This window comes from Panthera onca, chromosome C2 (assembly GCF_046562875.1).
Source record: "Panthera onca isolate mPanOnc1 chromosome C2, mPanOnc1 haplotype 2, whole genome shotgun sequence".
Taxonomy (NCBI): domain Eukaryota; kingdom Metazoa; phylum Chordata; class Mammalia; order Carnivora; family Felidae; genus Panthera; species Panthera onca.
Genome location: NC_138347.1, coordinates 4935862 through 4946846, shown reverse-complemented (window position 1 = coordinate 4946846; position 10985 = coordinate 4935862). Strand labels below are relative to the sequence as shown.

The following is a 10985-nucleotide window of genomic DNA, read 5'->3' as shown; positions in this document are numbered from 1 at the left end:
TTAAGGCAGCTTCACCTTGCAGGAGCCCGAAGCAACCTGAACCCTTTTTGTGTATTGAATTAACAAGTAGGAATCCAGCGCCCGATCACAGGCCGTGCCTCTTCTAGACCGTGGGGACAGCGTGACAACAAAATCCCTGCCCTGCGGAAGCTGAATTTGGGCAATATGCCCATCAACAGTGGCCACAGCAGGACTCTCGGCGACGACAGCAAACGGGTGCGTTTCCGTTACAGCAGCGGGCGCGCACGCGGTGCACGTCCTTCCTGTTCCTAGACGTTCCACGAGCGCAGTAACGCTGCGCATGCGCGGATGGCGCGTTGGGGGGGGGGGGGGATGGGCGGCCCATCGGGCCCCTTGGGGGGCAGCCCACGACGATTGCTCCCCGGAGGGCGAGTCATCGAGTTTGGTTTCGCGGTCCTTGCACTGGTGGGAGGCGGTGCTCAGACCCAGACGTAAGAGCGCCACGGAAACAGCGAGCACCTGATGACGGTCCCCATGGAACTAGGGCAGCAGAGGTCAAAGCTGCTGTGGAGGCTAAAGGGGAGGGGCTCGCACCGCGAGGTTTCACAGGGAGGGCCCGGGATGCAGGGGATTCCTGGGGACCTCGTCTGCTTCAGCAGGTGGGTTTCAGACTCTGAATTTGTCCACCACTGGTTTTGAGGGCCAAGCCCCCGGGCCCTGCTGGTCCAGGAGGAGAGACAGCTGCCTGAGAGCGTCCTGGTAGGGTCCGGCCTTGGCTGCATCATAGGTCTTCAAGGCCAGGAGGCAGGAGTTCCCGAGAGCTCTGGCAGCCTGGCGGAAGGCCCCGGAGAAAGGCTGCCCTGCAGAGGCGGGAGGGAGGCCCGAGGGAGGCCTCAGCCTTCACGCGCCCGGTGCCCACATCCACAACCTCGACATCAGTGTCCCCCCCGCCAGGCTCCAGTTGAGGCTCGGGCAATGGCAGGCATTGGGGGTAGGATCCAAGGGGGCCGCAAGGGGCCCCGCAAACAGGCACAGCGTGGTACGGGCATAGGGAGGAGGCAGGCACGGCCCCAAGACCCGGTCTAGGCTGGGCCAGGTGTGGATGGCCCTGCTCAGAGTTGGGGGGGGGGGGGTCGTGGCAGGGGTCGGCCAGCACAAGGCTGGTGGCGTAGAGGGGAGGCAGGAATTGGCGAGCAGGGCGCCACCCAGCCCCAGCACCACCCGGCGTGCCAGCTTCTCGCTGGCGGAGAGGCAGCCCGTGTGGGTGTCACGCAGTGCGGGCGCTACTTAGCACGTGGGCCTCAGCTCCCCACGGATGTGGGCCTGCAGGCGGGAGGGTGGGCAGTGCGGGAGGCTGCCCTCTGCCGACGGTGGGCGGTAGATGTCATGAGCAGTCTCTTGGGGGTGTTTAGTGAAATTGACTCTTTCTTGCATTTCATCAAAGATATTCTTAGGTGAAACTGGCTTTCTTTTTTTCTTCCTTTCCTTCCTTCCTTCCTTCCTTTCCTCCTTTTTTCTTTTCTTTTCTTTTCTTTCCTTCTTTCTTTCTTTCTTCCTTCTTTCTTTCCTCTTTCTTTCTTTCTTTCTTTCTTTCTTTCTTTCTTTCTCTCTTTCCTCTGAGTACACAGTAGTGAAGAGGCCAATGACTACTGTCCAGTTTAACACCATGGCCTTCATTTATGCTAAGTCACCAGCAGTTTTACCTGTTGTGATGGTTAATTTTATGCGTCAACTTGGCTAAGCTATGTTTCCCCGTTGCCTCATCAAACACCAGTCTAGAGATTATTTACATGAGGTTAACATTAAATCGGTGAACATGAAGTAAAGCCCATGACTCTCTATGATGTGGGTGGGCCTCACCCAATCAGTTGAAGGCTTACAAGAAGATACTGAGGTCCCCTGGGGAAGAGGGAATTCTTCCTCCAGGCTGCCTTCAGACTCAAGCTACAGCACTCACTCCTCCCTGGGTCTCCAGCCTGCTGACCTGCCCTACAGATTTTGAACATGTTAGTTCCCACAATCATGTGAGCCAATTCCTTAAAATCTCTCTCTTGTGTGTGTGTATGTGTTATCTGTATGTATCCATCTAATATACATTACATATGTTCGTATTATCCCTCCAAAGAGCATTGTTTCTCTCTCTCTCACTCTCTCTCTCTCTCTCTCTCTCTCTGTACACAGACACACACACACCCTATTCTGTTTCTCTGGAGACTAATATACCTATTAATATTAATGCTTCTGCATCATCAATGCAAAGGTCAACTCAGTGAAAAAGGCAAAGAAAAAGGCATTAAGAAAATTGTTTTTGGGCGCCTGGGTGGTTCAGTGGGTTAAGCGTCCGACTTCGGCTCAGGTCACGATCTCATAGTTTGTGAGTTCGAGCCCCGCGTCGGGCTCTGTGCTGACAGCTCGGAGCCTGGAGCCTGCTTCGGATTCTGTGTCTCCTTCTCTCTCTGCCCCTCCCCGCTTGCACTGTCTCTTTCTGTCTCTCAAAAATAAATAAAACATTAAAAGCTAAAGATAATAAAAAAAGAAAATTGTTTCGATGACGTGATCCTGGACTGTGAAAGCACTTGGGGTTCCCAGCGGTCCATGGCCCACACCTGGAAAACTGCTGTCCTCGCTTTTCGTCCTGACATCTCTACAATGTCAAGTCTTCACTTCATAAATGGACCCGCTATCAAACCTGATCAGCAGGAAGAGCTCAGGGTCTGGGGGAAGAAGACAGGAGGGCCATCCTGGTGCGGGCCCTGAGTGCCTGGATTCTTAGGAGAAGCAGTTCCCAGAGGCTGGAGCTGCTCAACCACAGCCGTCTTCCTGACACCATTTCCCCCGGGGGCCCTTGGTTCAGGCACTTTCTCTGATGGTTCTATCTGTGGACAAATTGCTAGCGATTCCTGTTCCTTCTTTTCAGGTGTAACAGCCATGCATATTTTATCCCCATAAATTACGAGAATTGAGCCATCAGCGCATGGGAACAAAACAGGACGTGTTCTTTACCCCCTTTTTTGTCTCCTCGAGACTCAGCAGGTGTGGGATAAAGCATGTGCCGTGCTGGGAGCAGACTGAGCAGGTACCTGCTCCCGCTGGCTGAGATCTCAGGAGAGCCTGGACCACAGCCAGGCCACCTCAGGACAAAGGAGAAAGTGGGGAAATGCCACAGTTGGTGGCAAAACCGTCTCCTCCCCCGAGGGAACTTGAGCATTCGGGTCATTAAGTAAAGCAGCCCGTCTGGCAGTTGGCTTTGAGAAGCAATTCACACCGCTGTAAATGGATTAGCGCAACGTAAGGCCTTCCACATTTCGATTTCAATTATTCCGCACGGATTTTTCACGTCCAGGAATTGTTTTGAATGTCTCTAGAAACGCAGAAAGGAAATAACGTTTCTTGATTTGGGGCTCTGAAGCATGTTTCCCATTCTCGTTGTTTTCCGTCTTTGCCTTAACCTCCCTTTAACGCCAGGTTGACCAGCTGCCCAGCTTTGGCGTGAGGAAGGGGACGCGAGTGTATGTTCATAGGCAAGTGAGGATGGAAATGCCGGGAGGACCCACGGAGGAGGGTCGGTGGCTGTCCTTGCCTGACACTCCCAGCTGGTGAATTCTGAAAAAAAAAGCCTGGTGCGAGACGAGTGGAAGCCCCTGCCCCTGGACCCGCACCGCAGGTCGACGTGCACAGTGAGGGATAGTGTTGGAGCATGCTTGCACCCAACGTGATTCTTTGTGCAATTAACTGGCACAACGTGACATAGAATCTGCAGGGTACTTCTAGGGGTGATAACGGACTCTAAGTGCAACACCAATAGGGGTGCCATCTTTTTCTCTGTACGTGGTGCCTTGGTACAATTTTGTGCACACGCCATCCTTTAGCTCAGTGTCCAGGTGACCACCATTTGCTGCCTTTTCACACCAAGAGGCTTCGAAAGGCGGCAGAGAGATCAGCCAGAGAAGTCAAGTCCATCGCATGAATTGGAACGGGGGGGGGGGGGGGGAGGAAGTCTCTCCCTCTAATGTGGTGTTGGGGAGTGGGAGGCGACTTTCTACTTGCCCCTGGGGAAATCATGACCTCACAAACTTCATTTGTCCAAAGTGTTAGGAGGCGACAAGAGTTGGGCCATGGAGAGGAAAAGGAAGCCAACAAGGAAAAGAGCCCCGTTCAACCACAAGGGCTGGAAGGAGGCGCGGCAGACACTGGCGAAGCTCATTCCGTGTCAGGCCAGGGAACGCCCTCTGGATCTTACCGAGAGAGGCACGGCAGGGCTGTGGAAGGAGCGGCAGAGGAGGGGCCCGGCCAGAAAGAGGCTGGAGCTGGATGCTCGACCTGCCTGCCCGCTGGTTGGTTGTTTACATCGCTGCAAGAAACATCGTCCTTGCATGGGAGGGGTGGGGGAGAACTGCTGATCTCTCTTCACTCACGCCTTTATTTATTTATTCCCCTTGTGTTCGCCATGCCAGTGCTCACCCCCAAATCTAAAACGTCCAGATTTAAGCCAAGGTATTGGAAATGTTACCGAATGCCAGGGGTTACACAGAACCTGCAGCCTAGGTCTCGTTGGGCTCTCCAAGGAAGCGCCTGGCTCTGAGCTTCCTTTTAATAATTGAAAATCCCAGATGCTCCCTGTGGAAAGAGATTCATATATGCTGTGTGTCTGGGGGGTGGGCAGCGGGGAGAGGTAAGGCTCGTGAAAAAGCAATCTCTCTCCAATTCAAAGTCTGAGTTCTTGATTTTAACAGAATTTGTTTTTCTAACCAGTTGGGAAGCGTCTCTCCGAGTTGGAAGCAGAAACTAGGATGTTTGCCCCACTCCCCACTTGAACTCTGCCCTCTGAATAAAAAAAGTCACTCTTACTCATTTTCTAGCTTCAGACCAAAGGACAAGATGGAAAGAGCCCTCTGAGATGATATTTTCACATTTTTAAAATTCTTTCTCCTTGAATGAACGCCATACTGGACAGCAAGGAGGTGCCCACACTCACCTGTGTGGACAGGTAAGGGAGCCCTCTCTCTTTCCTGCATGTGAGACCCTGAGGAAGCATCTCCGAGATAGGGGGTGGCTCTCATTTGTGGTTCAGGGTCAGACAAGGGCTTATATTTAGGCAGAGTGGTGAGATGTGCCTGATTGATTTTGTTGTATATCACAGGGCCCACCAGCCTTCTAAGAAGAAAACAGGTGCCGGAAAGAAAGAAGCTGAACATTTGAGGGCCAACATGATAGTCCTGAGTGGGATTGTAATTCCCTGTGACTTTATAGCGGGTGTGAGGGAAGAGACAATGAGTGATATTCAGAGACAGAGTAACTCATTTAAAGTCAGAGCAAAGACCCGTAAGATTTTATGATATCTTATCAACATTATAATAGGATGATGATAAAATAATATAATGCAAATACTGATAATAATAGGGTATGTACATGATAAAATAATATATTTTATTTTTGTACGCCAATCACAACTGTTAGCAAGATTCATTTTAAGTGTGTACTTAACCGCTAACAGAGTTGGACTTGCCGTAATCATTCCCATAAACACGTAATGATAAATTACCTGTTCAGGAATAAAAATGTTGCAGTTTAAGGATGCATCTTTGCCGTGGAAACTGCCCAAAGTCACTTCCGTTCCCCCTTTGGTATACTGACTCTGTGTATGTATGTGTGTTTTCTGTGTGTGTGCGTGTGTGTGTGTGTGTGTGTGTGTGTGTGTGTGTGTGTGTATTTCTCTAAACAGCAATTCTGTCCCAGGAGCATACCCATACTAAAATCTTTGAGTACTTTAAAAAAAAAAAAAAAAGGTGATTCGGGTGCTCCAGAGATATTTTAAATTTTTTTGTGTTATTAAGAAGTACAAATATTCCTGAAAACTGAAAAGAATCTGCAACAAATCTGATGGGGCAGAAGAAGGAATTCATCTAATCAACTATTGTGGTTAAGGCTAAGTTATCAGATTTACACCCTATAAAGATGATCAACTTCTAGAAAATGCATATAATTTTCCAATAATGCAAGCACATTAACATTCAGCTGAAACTCCATGAAATCTAAATTTTACATAATGTTTTATTTGTTTTTTTAATGTTTTATTTATTTTTGAGAGAGAGCGAGAGAGAGACAGAGCATGAGTGGGGGAAGGGCGGAGAGAGAGGGAGACACAGAATCTGAAACAGGCTCCAGGCTCTGCGCTGTCAGCACAGAGCCCGACGCGGGGCTTGAACTCGTGAACTGTGAGATCATGACCTGAGCCGAAGTCGGACGCTTAACTGACTGAGCCACCCACGTGTCCCTAAATTTTCCATTAATGTTTTAAAAGACGAACTCCTCTTTGTCTCTTCCTGGCATCACTAAACTCATAGTTCTCAACCTTGCTTGGATCTGGGGCTCATTTGAGCCTCTGATAAAATCTATGGGCCTTCTCCCCCCAGAAACCCAATTTAGACACAAATTTGGCAAGTTTGTAAACCCCGTGAAGCAGACCCATGGATAATTTAGAGAGTTAAGAACCCTAGACACATTCTTTGAACAAATATTTATCAAACACCTACTAGGTCCCCGCACATTTCCAGGTGCCAAGTAGTCCAAAGTCTGGGATAAAATGGTCCCTGCCTTCAGGGAGAACAAAGACAGTATGTGGATAAGCAAATAAGACACAAGATGGTTTCTGACCATGCGGACCATGCTGATTTTCTGACCATTACAAAAGTCACCCAGCCCAAGGTGACTCATGTCCCAGGAGCATGTTATGATATAATTTTCTAACTTTTATAATTAACAGAGTTTTGGTGGAAGAAAGCAGCATTTAAATACCAGGGCTTCCTCCATGCCAGCAGACTATTATTATTCTGGATTAATAGACTTTTTGAACTGAGCAGGACCCCCCACCCAACCACCTCTGCTCCTCCCTGGTACTCACAGGGAACCCAGCCCCCGTAGACTTCTTCAGAATGGAACCAAGAGAAGCAGCTCTACATGGCCACCAACGCCTAGTTATTAGATGGGTGTCTTTACTTACGACAACCCGATATTTGACTTTTTGTAATTCCAAACGAATTATTCCTAAATTCCTGGACAAGTTGAGTCTAATCCATTCTCCTACAGATTCTCCCATAGATCTTTTATCCAGGTGAAACACTCACAGTTTCTACAGTAATTTCTGAACAAGTCAGTGTTCCTTGCATACTGGTCTGCTAACTTAAAGCCCAGGAGGATAACTTTGCAATAAGGAACATTCTGTGACAATCACCACCACTGGCACATGGCATTTTATTTATATTAAGCCTCACATTGCATTTGGTTAATTCAGCACCCACTGGGGCCACGGAGCTCTTCATTAACTGAAACCACCTAGGCTTTCCTATTAGTCAAAGTCTTCTCTATTTTATGTCTTTATTTTTCTCTGTTTTTCTTTATCTAGCTTCTTTAATTGAATGCTTAATTCATGCTTGTTAGTCTTATTTTCAATAATAGCATTTAGGGCTATAAATGTATACCCAAGTACGGTGTTAGCTGCATCTCATAAGACCTATGCAGCAGAGTTCCATTGTTGTCCCAACTAGTTCCTAATTTCCACTGAGATTTTTCCATTAATGAAAAACTTTTTTAAGAAAAGTGTGTGTTGTTATCTGAAAATATTCAATTGTTTCATAAGGAAAACTATCCGAATGTGCATGTGCTTGTGTGCGTGTGTGTGTGTGTGTGTGTGTGTGTGTGTGTGTATTTCTGTGAGCAGTGGTGCAGTCCTTTGAGGCTATACCCATACTAAAACCTTTGAGTGCTTTGAAGAAGGAGATAATTCAGGTAGTCCAGAGATCATGTGGCTTTTCTTAGGACATTCACAAAAGAGTTAAACATAGATCTTAAGTAAGCTTTTAGTTTATGAGATTGAGTAAAATCATATGGCAGGTTAAATATAGGTCATGAATATTCAAGTATATTGAAGTAGCTTGTGAAATACAGTAAAATCAATAGGTGTGTTACATATAGAAAGGAAGGTTAGTAACCTGTAAGATATATCAAGGTTAGATAGAATAAATCCTTAAAATATGACATAATAAAGTAGATGCTTTATTAGGTCATGATCAGGCCACCTCTGGGCAGGTAACTGTGTTGCCCCCAGATTTGGCCAGCCATCAGTGACACCCATGGTGATCTCTCCGCAGCCCCGATGTTCTGCCTGAGGAGCACAGATGAAAACCACAACTTCTCGACAGTCTGCCTAGTGAGCTGCGGCCAAGTCAAGCCTCCTTGCCCCTGTGTCTCTCCAAGGAAGAGATGTCAGGTGCCAGTGACCCAGGGAAGCTTCCATTTGTGGAGCCCCTTCTTCAAAACTCGGCCCCAGTCCTCATAACAGCATCCTTGGGGGGAAGGTTGATGCAGCAGGGAGAGAAACAGCACCCATGAGCACCGTGTACCTAGGATTCAGGAACTTCACCTGCTCTGAAGTGTGTTAACTTACCCTTCCTCTCTCCCCTCACTTCCCTCCGTGTGACTTAGGTTGAGTTTAATAAACTGTGTGATTCAAGCATCTGAATACGGCCCGTGTTCCTTTCTGTTGCATCATCCCTGGGAGGGCCCCCCTAACAGTGTACTTAGGATCAACGGTTGCATCAGGGCAATTTTCTACAAAGTAAGGTTTTGGGGGGTTTTTAATTTCCACTTTGATTTCATCCCATTGCCATCTGAATAGTATTCGTTATTTTGTATTTGTTGAAGACTTTTCTCGGTGATTTCATGCAGGACCATTGTAAATGTTCTACATGAACTTAAAAAGAAAGTACAGCCTCCATTTTTTCAGTGCAAGGATATATATTTTTTCCAATCCACTGTGTAAAATGGTATTTTTCGTACCGTTTATAACATTACAACCTTTTATTGTGTTCTATCAATTTCTGAGAGAGTTATCTTAAATTTTCCCATTAAGATTATGCATAGGTCTGTTTCCTCTTACTGTTTCCTGGATTAGAGACATAGATGAGTGAGTGCACTGGTCTGACAGTTTGCCTTTTTCATGTATCTTAAGCCACACATTTTTCAGACATGCACAGGCTTGTGGCTGCTGCGTGTTCTCAGGAAAATGTTGGTTTTATCCTTACCACATAATTCTTCATCTCTAATGACACTTTTTAAAATTTCATTTATTATTGATTGATGGATTGGTTTTTATTAAAATTTAAATCCAAGTTGGGTTTCATAGCGTAATAGTGATTTTGAGAATAGAATTTAGTGATTCATCACTTACATAGGACACCCAGTGCTCATCCCAACAGGCGCCCTCCTTAATGCCCATCCCCCATCCAGCCCCTCCCCCACCCACCTCCCCTCCATCAGCCCTCAGTTTGTTCTCTGTATCCAAGAGTCTCTTATGGTTTGTCTCCCTCTCTTTTTATCTTATTTTTCCTTCCCTTTCCCCTATCTAAGGACACTTTTTGCCTTTAAGTGTATTTTGGTGAAATGACAGCAGCTGCATTGGCTTCCTTTCGGTTAGTACTGGTCTTTTACTGCTCTGCGCATTTAGTCTTTCTCCCGCGTTCTGTTTAGGTACGCCTTTTTCAACATCAACTTGAATTTTAAAAAATCCATTCCCTTATTTGTCGTCTTTTAGTGAGGACACATAATCCTGCTTTATAATAAGTTAAGCCATACGCAGTTACTAATATTTAGATATTCTTACTTAAAATAGGGCCATCTTGCAGGGCACCTGGGTGGCTGAGTCAGTTAAGCGTTCGAGTCTTGATTTTGACTCTTGATTTCGACTCTTGATTTCGGCTCAGGTCATGATCTCACAGTTCGTAGGTTCGAGCCCCATGTCCAGCTCTGTGTTGACAGTGTGGAGCCTGCTTGGGATTTTCTCTCTCCCTCTCTCTCTCTGTGCCTCCCCCACTCACATTCTCTCTTTCTCTCTTTCTCTCTTTAAAAAAAAAATAAACTTAAACAAAATGGTGATCTCATAACATTCAACCTAATATTTATTGTGATCTCTTTCTGCCATCCTATGCTCTGTTTATCCTATTTTTTTCTTTGATTATTTTTTTCCCTTTCTTGCCTTTTGTTGCATTGATTTCTTTAAGTTTTCCTCACCAGCACTTTAAAAAAATTTTTTTAATGTTTATTTATGAGACAGAGAGACACAGAGCATGAACGGGGGAGGGACAGAGAGAGAGGGAGACACAGAATCCGAAGCAGGCTCCAGGCTCCGAGCTGTCAGCACAGAGCCCAACGCAAGGCTCGAACTCACGGACCGTGAGATCATGTCCTGAGCCAAAGTCGGAGGCTCAACCGACTGAGCCACCCAGGCGCCCCTTGTTTTCCTCACCAGCACTTAATCCCCATCTGTTAGGAAGTCAGAAATTGCTTTCTGTTTTGTGGTTGTTGCTCTAAAATTGGTAACACCTTAGCTTTCCTGTAATTCTAACAAAGTATAGAATTTCAGCCTCTCCCACTTCAGTAGCTCTATCCCACCCCTTCTTGCGAAGGTTATTTTCTCTTACTATTATTGCCTAGCTTGAAATCCACATCGATCAACATTAAAAATTGGTGGGCGCACCTGGGTGGCTTAGTCAATTAAGTGTCCCACTCTCGGTTTCATCTCAGGTCATGATTTCACAGTTTGCAAGTTGGAGCCCTGCATCGGGCTCTGTGCTGAGAGTGTGGAGCCTGCTGGGGATTCTCTCTCTCCCTCTCTCTCTGCTTCTCCCCCACCCAAAATAAACACATAAACTAAAAACATGGCTGTTTTCACAGCTCAGCATGAATCCATTGTAGGCATGCCTTCTCGCACCTTCTGTGCACACTTGCAGCCCAGGCTCTCCCCATTCACTTTTGTTTTGCCAAACGTATTTTGTCGTTGCCCCTTCAGCCAGGATCCGCACGAGGGGCAACACCTTCACTCTGGAAGGGAGGCTGAGGAATGCAGTCTTTGTTCAGGACGCGCTGGGCCCACCTGATACCTGCGGAAGAGGAGGAGGAGCCTGGGAGGTGGCCGACAAAGTTGTCACGGCCCTGCTGTGTCGATTCAGTGAATGGAAGGATAATACTCT

General features: G+C 47.0%; 1 long non-coding RNA gene across 2 annotated transcripts; it reads left to right on the top strand.

Moving 5' to 3' along the window:
• Positions 1-340: 340 nt before the first annotated feature.
• Positions 341-8479, top strand: LOC132682828 (uncharacterized). 2 transcript variants are annotated; one of them, XR_009611874.1, is made up of 3 exons: positions 341-452; positions 4821-4948; positions 8109-8479. It is a non-coding gene; the product is annotated as an uncharacterized LOC132682828 (long non-coding RNA). The 2 variants fall into 2 exon arrangements; XR_009611875.1 differs by having other exon boundaries at positions 341-620.
• The last annotated feature ends 2506 nt before the right edge of the window (positions 8480-10985 follow it).